General features: G+C 38.0%; 6 non-coding genes across 6 annotated transcripts; all 6 read right to left on the reverse strand.

Annotated features, from left to right (window-relative positions):
* Positions 1-1,635: 1,635 nt before the first annotated feature.
* TRNAV-UAC (transfer RNA valine (anticodon UAC)) lies at positions 1,636-1,708 on the reverse strand. The gene has a single exon. It is a non-coding gene; the product is annotated as a tRNA-Val (tRNA).
* A 1,443-nt stretch (positions 1,709-3,151) lies between these two features.
* TRNAV-AAC (transfer RNA valine (anticodon AAC)) lies at positions 3,152-3,224 on the reverse strand. Its single transcript has one exon. It is a non-coding gene; the product is annotated as a tRNA-Val (tRNA).
* Positions 3,225-3,427: 203 nt separating this feature from the next.
* On the reverse strand, positions 3,428-3,500 carry TRNAV-UAC (transfer RNA valine (anticodon UAC)). The gene has a single exon. It is a non-coding gene; the product is annotated as a tRNA-Val (tRNA).
* A 203-nt stretch (positions 3,501-3,703) lies between these two features.
* Positions 3,704-3,776, reverse strand: TRNAV-UAC (transfer RNA valine (anticodon UAC)). The gene has a single exon. It is a non-coding gene; the product is annotated as a tRNA-Val (tRNA).
* Positions 3,777-3,979: 203 nt separating this feature from the next.
* TRNAV-UAC (transfer RNA valine (anticodon UAC)) lies at positions 3,980-4,052 on the reverse strand. Its single transcript has one exon. It is a non-coding gene; the product is annotated as a tRNA-Val (tRNA).
* A 203-nt stretch (positions 4,053-4,255) lies between these two features.
* Positions 4,256-4,328, reverse strand: TRNAV-UAC (transfer RNA valine (anticodon UAC)). Its single transcript has one exon. It is a non-coding gene; the product is annotated as a tRNA-Val (tRNA).
* Positions 4,329-8,362: the final 4,034 nt, after the last annotated feature.

The raw sequence follows: 8,362 nt of genomic DNA on the forward strand, positions 1-8,362 counted from the left end.
TAAAATTGTGCCATACACAAATCGGTAAGGGCATAGAATCCCAACGAAGTATATAAACAGCGAAATTGCTTGAAACTTTGGGAAGAAATACTGAGTAACCCTGTCTTCCGTATATTAAGTGACTCACTTTTAAAACTTGGGTAAATTTTGAAGTGGCATAAACAAGAAACTGCGAACGACAACTAGCGCATATAAACTAGTTTTACCAGAAGTATTATAAGAAACCTCCCTACGGGAGGGAAGTATACAAAGCTGTATTTTTCCCGATAGATCCTCGTACCGCGAAAGTCCCCGCGCTTTTAAACAGCCGTAAATAATGGCACAAAATATAAAGCCTCGTAATGCGTATTGCGTAGAAATACATTCTCCCATTTAGGGTCCTTGTTGTGTCGGCTGCTTCAGCCTGTTTCTCCTTTTAAACTTTCTTCTAAAGGTAGCCTTCTCTTTGCTCTCCCATTTAGGGTCCTTGTTGTGTCGGCTTCTTCAGCCTGTTTCTCCTTTTAAACTTTCTTCTAAAGGTAGCCTTCTCTTTGCTAAGTTCAATTTCATTCCTTACATTAGATTTAATTGAATTAATATGCTAAATTATGGGGGACCTGTTCGAGAGGGCCACAACTATATGTATTTCAGAAATTTCAAAACCCAATTTTTTAACTCAAATTCATAATGAAAATATTCGGAACCTCCATTCCGAATTCTTAAGTAAGCCTTGGCATGAAGATTGTCAAGATGATGAAGAAACGCGGCTACAAAAGCTAGTGAAGACATTAGAAAAAAGTTAAAATTTTTAAAATCGGAATTCTTCAATATTCAGCCACGGCCTTTAGACGACGATATTCTTCAATTGCTGCACATTTCCGCATTTGAGGTTTTTAAAATATTCAAAGATGCCATTGCGGCTCGCCAAAAACCAAATGTAGAAACATTTGAATGTGATCAGACTATACAACAAGATGAAAAGCTTTTCTTTCGTTTATTACTATCTGTTGGAGGAGGATGCATAGGCGAAATTTGGAGAGTCGCAAAGCGTCAAGTTATTTTTCGAAAAAAATCCCAGCTTTCAGAAAAACAAATAAAAAAGGCTTGGCTTTTATATTTCTATTGTATGAATATTCGTATGTCAATTGACGATAAGAAAAAAATAAAATTTGCTGGAATGAAAGTTCGTGACAGAGGTGAAATGTTCTTACCCAATGCTAAGTTGCTTCCATGCTTGTACAGTTTTAATAAAACGATTAGAGAAATTTTGAATGAAACATCCATCTGTTAAAGTGCATGGAAGAGAAATTATTAAAGCCACCCTTGCCTATGTAATGAATCGAGGAGATCACATTGAGCTCTTCTACGAAGCCTGCAATCAAATATTTAAGAAAGAAAGACCAAATTCGGATCACGAAATTTTTTTCAAAGAATGGATAAGAAAGATGACAAATGCCTTAATAAATGAATTCATCACGGCTAGAGATTTGAAACTCTCAGAAAAGAAGAAGCTACCCTCTAAGGGAAGTTGCTCATTGAGAGATAAACGATTTGTGCAGAGTTCAATGGGAGAAAGTGGCACCAATTTACTAAAACAGGCTGCCCGACGTACCAAGAAACCATTTATTATTATGTCTAATCACGATGGTCAAAACATGTATCTACCAGGGCTCGAACCTGACACCTTCCGCGTGTAAGGCGGACGTGATAACCACTACACCATAGATACTTGGTTATTGTGCGTTTTCGAAGAGATCTACCTTATTATTATGTCTAATCACGATGGTCAAAACATGTATGTAACAGGGCTCGAACCTGGCACGTTCCGCGTGTTAGGCGGACGTGATAACCACTACATTATAGATACGTGTTAATCTAAAGTTTTCGAAGAGATATAGCTTATTACTATGTCTAATCACGATGGTCAAAACATGTAACTATCAAGGCTCGAACCTGACACCTTCCGCGTGCTAGGCGGACGTGATAACCACTACACCAAAGATACTTGGTTATTGTGAGTTTTCGAAGAGATCTACCTTATTATTATGTCAAATCACGATGGTCAAAACATGTATCTACTAGGGCTCGAACCTGGACCTTCCGCGTGTTAGGCGGACGTGTTAATCACTTCACCATAGACACGTCTTAATATAAAGTTTTCGAAGAGATCTACCTTATTATTATGTCTAATCACGATGGTCAAAACATGTCCCTACCAAGGCTCGAACCTGGGACCTTCCGCGTGTTAGGCGGATGTGATAACCACTACACAATAGACACGTGTTAATATAAACTTTTCGAAGAGATCTAGCTTATTACTATGTCTAATCACGATGGTCAAAGCATTTATCTACCAGGGCTCGAACCTGGGAACTTCACGTGTTAGGCGGACGTGATAACCACTACACCATAGATACTTTGTTATTCTGAGTTTTCGAAGAGATCTACCTTATTATTATGTCTAATCACGATGGTCAAAACATGTCCCTACCAAGGCTCGAACCTGGGACCTTCCGCGAGTTAGGCGGACGTGATAACCACTACACCATAGATACGTGTTAATATAAAGTTTTCGAAGAGATCAAGCTTATTACTATGTCTAATCACGATGGTCAAAACATGTATCTAACAGGGCTCGAGACTGACACCTTCCGCGTGTTAGGCGGACGTGATAACCACTACACCATAGATTCTTGGTTATTGTGAGTTTTCGAAGAGATCTACCTTATTATTATGTCTAATCACGATGGTCAAAACATGTCCCTACCAAGGCTCGAACCTGGGACCTTCCGCGTGTTAGGCGGACGTTATAACCACTACACCATAGATACGTGTTAATGTAAAGTTTTCGAAGAGATCAAGCTTATTATTATGTCTAATCACGATGGTCAAAACATGTATCTACCAAGGCTCGAACCTGACACCTTCCGCGTGTAAGGCGGACGTTATAACCACTACACCATAGATACATGGTTATTGTGCGTTTTCGAAGAGATCTACCTTCTTATTATGTCTAATCACGATGGTCAAAACATGTATGTAACAGGGCTCGAACCTGGCACGTTCCGCGTGTTAGGCGGACGTGATAACCACTACATTATGGATGCGTGTTAATCTAAAGTTTTCGAAGAGATCTTGCTTATTACTGTGTCTAATCACGATGGTCAAAACATGTATCTATCAGGGCTCGAACCTGACACCTTCCGCGTGTTAGGCGGACGTGATAACCACTACACCATAGATACTTGGTTATTCTGAGTTTTCGAAGAGATCTACCTTATTATTATGTCTAATCACGATGGTCAAAACATGTCCCCACCAAGGCTCGAACCTGGGACCTTCCGCGTGTTAGGCGGACGTGATAACCACTACACCATAGATACGTGTTAATATAAAGTTTTCGAAGAGATCAAGCTTATTATTATGTCTAATCACGATGGTCAAAACATGTATCTACCAGGGCTCGAACCTGACACCTTCCGCGTGTAAGGCGGACGTGATAACCACTACACCATAGATACTTGGTTATTGTGCGTTTTCGAAGAGATCTACCTTATTATTATGTCTAATCACGATGGTCAAAACATGTATGTAACAGGGCTCGAACCTGGCACGTTCCGCGTGTTAGGCGGACGTGATAACCACTACATTATAGATACGTGTTAATCTAAAGTTTTAGAAGAGATCTAGCTTATTACTATGTCTAATCACGATGGTCAAAACATGTATCTATCAGGGCTCGAACCTGAGACCTCCCGCGTGTAAAGCGGACGTGATAACCACTACACCATAGATACTTGGTTATTCTGAGTTTTCGAAGAGATCTACCTTATTATTATGTCTAATCACGATGGTCAAAACATGTGCCCACCAAGGCTCGAACCTGGGACCTTCCGCGTGTTAGGCGGACGTGATAACCACTACACCATAGATACGTGTTAATACAAAGTTTTCGAAGAGATCAAGCTTATTATTATGTCTAATCACGATGGTCAAAACATGTATCTACCAGGGCTCGAACCTGACACCTTCCGCGTGTAAGGCGGACGTGATAACCACTACACCATAGATACTTGGTTATTGTGCGTTTTCGAAGAGATCTACCTTATTATTATGTCTAATCACGATGGTCAAAACATGTATGTAACAGGGCTCGAACCTGGCACGTTCCGCGTGTTAGGCGGACGTGATAACCACTACATTATAGATACGTGTTAATCTAAAGTTTTCGAAGAGATCTAGCTTATTACTATGTCTAATCACGATGGTCAAAACATGTATCTATCAGGGCTCGAACCTGAGACCTTCCGCGTGTAAAGCGGACGTGATAACCACTACACCACAGATACTTGGTTATTCTGAGTTTTCGAAGAGATCTACCTTATTATTATGTCTAATCACAATGGTCAAAACATGTCCCTATCAGGGCTCGAACCTGAGACCTTCCGCGTGTAAAGCGGACGTGATAACCACTACACCACAGATACTTGGTTATTCTGAGTTTTCGAAGACATCTACCTTATTATTATGTCTAATCACGATGGTCAAAACATGTATGTACCAGGGCTCGAACCTGGCACATACGCGTGTTAGGCGGACGTGAGTAGTGAACCACCTAAAATATGGAGTGGAAATTAGGTCATTTAATTGGGTCGCCAGCCTTCTAGCGCGCTAGAATGGCGCGTGTATACTCGCGCGAGTCTAGAATGGGGGAACACCGGTTTTTTATCCGGGGTGTTTCTCTGAGTTCGTTTATTGGTCGAGAGTGGGGGTCGCCAATTGATTAGGTCTTTGTTAATTGGTTAAAGGCGTGAACTTCTTTAGTCGTGACGTAATCGTCAGATAGAGTTTGTCTGATAAGAGAATGCTCTCTTTATCTCGGTTATTCGCCCTGAAGAGAGCAGTGACTTCTAATGGATATCTTCTTACACACTTTGCGTTATATAGTGACGTATCAACGATTCAAAGGGCGCGAGGATTTCCAATATATGGTCGCGTATCTTTTAGATCAATGCACTATGTATACAATATGTTTCGAACACCGAGTATCTGAAAGTGGGAAAATCGCTCGTGTTACTAAGAAATGCACGATATATGAAGATAAACCTCCTGAACATCAAGATATCGAATACCAGAATCAGGTGGAAATTTTGAAGCGATTAATATTTGATAATAGTGACATTATTTTGGAGGATTTACATGACGGACTTTTATTTACCCGATTGGGTCACGGTATAAATCAAACAAGAGTTAAATCCCCGGAAACGGATTCACCGGCGCCATTGTGTTTAGAAGAAAAAGCCGAATTTTACGGAAATGACTTTATAAAATGTTTACGGGAAGAATTGAGGAAATTAGGGACTCTCGATGGTATCTACGAGGAATATTTATCCTTTTTATTTCCCGGTAGTCGTTAATGTAATCTTTTCTATAACCGTCAATTGATTAGGTCTTTGTTAATTGTTTAGGGGTTTTTAGGACGTGTCTGTACTTGTCTTTAGTCGTGACGTAATCGCCAGACTTAGATAAGAGAGTGTTCGCTTATGTAGCGTATGTTAACTTATTTATTATCTGTTAACGTCTCAAATTTCACTCGAGACAATTTTCTTTACGTCTACATGTTATCCGTTACTCGGTCATTGCGCTAGAAAGATATTACTATCAGAAAATTGACTAAACAAGATGTCGCGAATACGTTTAATGGTATTGACAGCGCTTTGTTGAAGAGAATCCCTATTTTTCATATATAAAATAACGTAAATAAAGGCCTTTGTCGGCGATAGGACAAGTTAGTTATAAAATTGTCGATAACTAATTTTATCCCTAAGCTTAACAACGAGTTGGATAAAAAATTAAGAGAAACAGATATCATTTAAGGTTTAGAAAATGAAAGATGAAATTCAATATTATTGTATCTATACAGACTTAATGACGCAAATAAGGGCGTTCATCGGCGATAGGACAAGTTAGTTATAAATTGTCGATAACATAATTTAGCCCTATGGTTATAAATAAACGAGTAACTGGATAAAATAAAGAGATATGGTTGAAGATTTGGAAAAATAAAAGATGAAATTTAATATCACTGTATATGTATAGATATAATGATGAAAAATAAAGGCGTTCATCGGCGATGGGAAAATTTTATAAATTGTTTATAACTAAGTTTAATCTTGACCCAAGGTTTCACTCGAACTAGTTGGATAAAACTAAAGAGAAGCAGATATGGTTGAAGGTTTAAAAATAAAAGATATACGAATGAAAATTAATAAATCCATACCACAGTAACGATAATAAGTAATATGACTCCGTTTAAGTGTAACGAGCTATTCACAGCCCTTACATTAAAGAATAGATCTCTTTGACTTAAAGCTAGAAAAGACAACACCCATTTAGTATAAAAGATCAGACTTATAGGACGAGATTCATTCGTACCGAAAAAATACTTTACTAACAACTATAGAAGATGCGTTCTAACAGTTAATCACATACAGGCTCCGCTCCAACATGGTGCTATTTAAATATCTTAACAATTGATTCATTTTTACGGTTCGAGCCTCGTAACCAGAAAAGGTTCCATTGAGGAGAAGGAAAAGGCCTGGGTTTTATTATTGGTTAGTAACACCCATGCCTTTTCCTTTTCCCATACGGTTCTATAATCATCTCTTCGAAAACGGTTTTATCGGGGAAGATATTAATCGTAACAGTGTTCCAAGATCTAAATAGAAGGTGAGTTCTAACAGTTAAAATATATAAAAGCGCGGCATTCACGGATGAAATTCATTCGTGTCGAAATAACGATACTATCAACTAGTTTTTAAGATTGGTGAGTACTAAATATTTATCATTGGATCATTAAATTTCTGGGAAAATTGGTATTCATTTGCTTTCGGAAAGAAATATAGTTAGATTTGAAGTGCTTTCCCGCTAAAAAATGTCGGACACTTCATCGTCGGACACTTCATGGTCAGACGATGAGGTTAAACCACTCGATTTATCTACTAAATTTCGACCAGAGCTATATTATACGATAGATAAAACATCAAACCGTGTATCTAGGAAATATAGATGCGTTACAACCGAACATAACGTTAAATTCCGCAACTTAGAAGAACTTAAATTAATAAATATTCACGATCAACTTTCCCAAATTTTGAATTCTCTCATAACTCATGTTACGCGAAATGCTGAAGAATATAATTTAATAAGATTCGCCCTGAGCTCTGACGCTTTAGAGAACCCTATCAATTTAAGATTCATGGCTATAAATGAATTACCTTCTGATCGGTTACTAGCTAGTATTGAAAAGGTGGCGCAGTCTAAGCGTAATCTTATACTTGAAGGTACTCTAAAAATTGATGTTATTCTTCTAAAATGTAAAGTTCCAATGGCAGGTACCTTCCTTATCTAGTATTTGGGCTTATTTGTTAAAGATATTTAAGCAATCACGACCCGTCCGCTACCACAAATGAAAAAACGGACCTCTAAACATCGGGTCACGTTTTCCCACCTTGTTAAAGTGAGAGTGATACCGTACGAAGATCGAGTCAACTACGAGTTCATAGACGATATTAGAGAACGTTTTAAAAATGGAAAACGGGTTAGAATATCGCCTCCGCTTAGAAAAACCGATGACCATTTTACTGGCTGGCCCAAGCAGCTCGGGAAAAACAACGTGGGTAATAAATTTACTCAAATATAAAGACATTATCATGGACAACCTCCTGATAGAATAGTCTATTGCTATAGTGTTTATCAGGACATTTTTGATGAACTGAAACTTTTTTGCCTATTGAATTCCACGAAGGACTAATTCCTAACGATATTGATTTTTTTGATAAGAGAATAAATAATCTTTTAATCCTAGACGATCTAGCTAACACCTGTACCAAACAGGAGTTTATAAGTAATCTTTTTTGTGTCGGGAGACATCATTTATCTTTAAGCATCGTGCTGCTGTCTCAAAATGTCTTTAACCCAGGTAAATATTCTAGAAATATATCATTGAACTGTTCTTATATCGTTATGTTTAAAAATCCTAGGGATAATAACCAGATTCGCTATTTAAGTCGTCAGCTTTTTCCTACAGACACCAAACGCCTAACAGAAGCGTACGAAGAGTGTACCGAAAAAGCGTATTCTTACATCTTAATAGATCTAAAACAAAGTACTGATAATAGTTTAAGACTTAGGTCCAATATATTCCCCAATGAAGGACCGATGGTAATCTACGTTTGAAAATAATAATCCATAAAATATAAATCTCAATTTATTTAACCTCATTTCGAGACATGCCTTTACCCGTGTCGGTTAGGAACCAATTACCCTTTTTAAATCTCTTGCGTAAAAGCGGTGTGAAACAAAGAAAACTTTTAATATCAAA

This window comes from Phalangium opilio, unplaced genomic scaffold, assembly GCF_054372755.1.
Source record: "Phalangium opilio isolate 3A_F unplaced genomic scaffold, DU_Popi_V2 ptg000077l_1, whole genome shotgun sequence".
NCBI lineage: Eukaryota > Metazoa > Arthropoda > Arachnida > Opiliones > Phalangiidae > Phalangium > Phalangium opilio.